At 45.0% G+C, this 3,415-nt stretch overlaps 1 protein-coding gene across 1 annotated transcript in view; it reads right to left on the bottom strand.

The window, feature by feature from the left end:
- SFMBT2 (Scm like with four mbt domains 2) overlaps positions 1-3,415 on the bottom strand; it is a 111,280-nt gene that overhangs the window by 35,270 nt on the left and 72,595 nt on the right. The window lies entirely within an intron of this gene.

The following is a 3,415-nucleotide window of genomic DNA, read 5'->3' as shown; positions in this document are numbered from 1 at the left end:
AGAGGGCAGCTGGGGAGGTAAAAACAACTCCCTGCAGCAGCACAGGGAGGGTTCCAAGGGGGGAACACCCAGGAATTGATTTCACATGAGCCATCTCCTTTCCAGAGTATTTGTAAGTCTTTCTTTTCGGGCTCTTGCGATTTCAATGGGGACCACTAGAGGAATCTTTGGTGCATGTCCCTGCACCTGATGGCATGCCATGCCTTTTGATGGCTTTGACTTTGGGCAAGATTTTTTTTTTTTAAGTATCCATGCCATGTCCCTCATATCTTCCCCTCCAAGTTGTGTCTCCCTCCTTGACTTTTTCCCCTGCTTTTGCAACATCTGGGAGCTTCGTTTTGGCCTCTTTTGGTCCTTTGCACTGCACCTGATCTAATCCCGGTCCATTTTCTTGAGGTCACTAAATTGCACAAATTTCTTTTTTTCTCTCCTCCAATTGCAATTCCTTTGACGGTATCTCCATTCCAGAGTGTTTGTAAGTCCTTCTTTTCTGTTTTGGCCTTCAGCGGGGATCAATTTTGGCAAGCTTTGCTGCATGTGCCTGCACTTGATGGCATATGGCCTGCCTTTTGATGGCTTTGACTTTGGGCAAGAATTTTTCTTTTTTTTTTTTAAGTATCCATGCCATGTCCCTCATATCTTCCCCTCCAAGTTGTGTCTCCCTCCTTGACTTTTTCCCCTGCTTTTGCAACATCTGTGAGCTTAGTTTTGGCATGTGTTGGGGCTTTGCACTGTAGCTCATTTCCTCACAGATCATTTTTTGAAGACACTAAATCTCCCAATTTTCTGGGTTTTTTGGGGTTTTTTTCATTTGCATTTCATTTGGACTTCAAATGAGCCCTGACTTGTCTGTGGCCTTTGCATGGTGAGGCCGCACCTTGAGGGCTGTGGCTGGTTCTGGGCCTTCATGGCCACAGAGCAGGAACGGAACCCAGGAGGGCAGCTGGGGAGGTAAAAATAATTCACTGCAGCAGCACAGGGAGGATTCCATGAGGGGAACACTCAGGAACTCACTTCAAATGAGCCATGATTTGTCTGTGGCCTCTGCATGGTGATGCCGCACATTGAGGGCTGTGGCCGGTTCTGGGCCTTCATGGCCACAGAGCCCTGGAGGGGCTGGAGCTGTCCAGGGAATGGAGCTGGGAAGGGTCTGGAGAACCTGAGGGAGCTGGGAAGGGGCTCAGCCTGGAGAAAAGGAGGCTCAGGGGAGCCCCTCTGGCTCTCCCTGACAGGAGGGAATTATTGTATTTGCGGGGTGCCCCTGGCAGGAAGGAATGATGAATCTGACTCCATGTTCTCAGAAGGCTAATTTATTATTTTATGATACTATATTATATTAAAGAAGACTAAACTATACTATACTGAAGAATACAGAAAGGATCCTTACAGAAGGCTAAAAAGATAATAAAGAAAAATCATGACTCTTTTCAGATGCCCGACACAGCTTGGCACTAATTGGCCAAAGAGTGAAAACAACCCACAGCAGAAACCAATGAAACAATCACCTGTTAGACAAACAATCTCCAAACACATTCCGCATGTGAGCACAACACAGGAGAAGTAAATAAGATAATAATTGTTTTCCTTTTTCTTTGAAGCTTCTCAACTTCCCAGGAGAAAATCCTGGGCGAAAGAATTTTTCAGAGAATGTGAATGCCACAGGGGACAGCCATGGGGGTCAGGCTCTGCTCCCAGGGAACAGGGACAGGGAAGGGCACTAAGCTGCACTAGAGGAGGGTCAGGATGGATACTAGGAGGAATTTCTTCCTAATATTGTCTTCCTAATATCTTCTTCCAACCGAAAGGGTTGTCAGGCATTGGAATGGGCTGCCCAGGGAAGGGGTGGAGTGCCCACCCCTGGAAGTGATGAAGAAACAACTGGACACTTAGTGCTGTGGTCTGGGTGAAAAGGTGGCCACCAAAAGTTGGATTCAATGACCCAGCTTGCCTGGAGGTCTTTTCCAACCTCACTATCCCTGACTCTGTGATCCTGCTCCCAGCTGCCTCCCTCAGCACACAGGGAGCTACCAGGTACCCAATGCCTCCATCAGCACATGGCACTCACACCCTGGAAGGCTCAGCCCAAGGGACAGCACTGAGAGCTGTGTTTGCACAACTCCTCAAACACGCAACACCTTCACCATGTTTGCCACCTCAGCTCTGGGCATGGAAGAACCCAGCATCAGAAGCTAATCTGAAGCAAATATAACAATACAAATGTACTGGAGGTTTTGGAAGTGGCTTTTCCTTAGTAAGCTTTACAACAAGGAACATTATCAACACGTTTTTTTTTTTCCCCACTTAATAATAGCTCATAAAACAATGATTGTAACTCTAAAGGGAAGTGGTCTATAAATCCTGCTCTAATAAATATAAACAGAGCTTGTTCAATGTTTATACAGCAGCAGTTAATGGGTATTCATTTTTGGCACTGTACAGGAAAATACTGCTCTCTATTTTGAGTAGCAAATATTTGCACCTCCTGTTCATGACCCATTTACTCTTTGTTTGTCTTCAATAAAGCCCTGATAAGCAAAAAGGAAAGAGAATGGATATCAGACAAATAAAGGACTCCAAACTCCAATATCCCAACCTGGCATACTGTTCTGACCAAAAAAAACCCAGGTAATTTTGAGATCAGAAAACCTCCTTGTCAAGCCTATATTAACCAGGGATTTGGATGCTTTTCACTTTCCATCTGCTTTCTTTTTTAGTGGTTTTTGGGTTTTTGTTGTGTTTAGTTTGTGTTTATTTTCAAATTACTCATTCTAATATCTGATTACATTTTAGTAACTCAAAGAAAGTGTCTGCCCATAGAAAAGGTTTTAAGGTGCCAAAATTCAGTTGGGACATGCAGCCCTTACACACAGTATAAAAAATACAGCAACACATAGAATGGATCTATCTGCCACTGGCTTTCTGCCTTTTTAATAGCTTCCCCCCAGGATTTCTCATCTCAGAGCAGAAAGCCAATTTGATTTTCACCAGGAGAATAAGGAGAGACTTTGTGCACCTCCTCGAGTGCCCAGGTGGATCCCAATAACCAGGCACCACACAAGATCACAAAATCACAGAATGGTTTGGGTTGGAAGGGGCCTGGAAGGTGACCCAGTTCCACCCCTGGCCATGGGCAGGGACACCTCCCACCAGAACTGGCCAAACTGAAAAATATTCACATGACAGATGCTTCAGGTATGCCTTCAAATGTTGGCACCTGAAATAGACTTCACACACACCTGACCCAAAATCCACCATCTCAGACACGCTTTGTGTCAGCATGGATTGGAAATTTTTAAGCCTATGGTCTCTTCCAGTTAATTATCCTGCCTGGGCACACGGCATGTAAATTTGGGTGGAAAAACCCTAAAATATTCCATTTACTTTGATTTCTAGCAACTTTTCTGGACAGTATCAG

Source organism: Geospiza fortis, unplaced genomic scaffold (assembly GCF_000277835.1).
Source record: "Geospiza fortis unplaced genomic scaffold, GeoFor_1.0 scaffold215, whole genome shotgun sequence".
Taxonomy (NCBI): Eukaryota; Metazoa; Chordata; class Aves; order Passeriformes; family Thraupidae; genus Geospiza; species Geospiza fortis.
The sequence above is the reverse complement of the archived record's forward strand: the minus strand, read 5'-3'. Positions and strand labels throughout refer to the sequence as shown.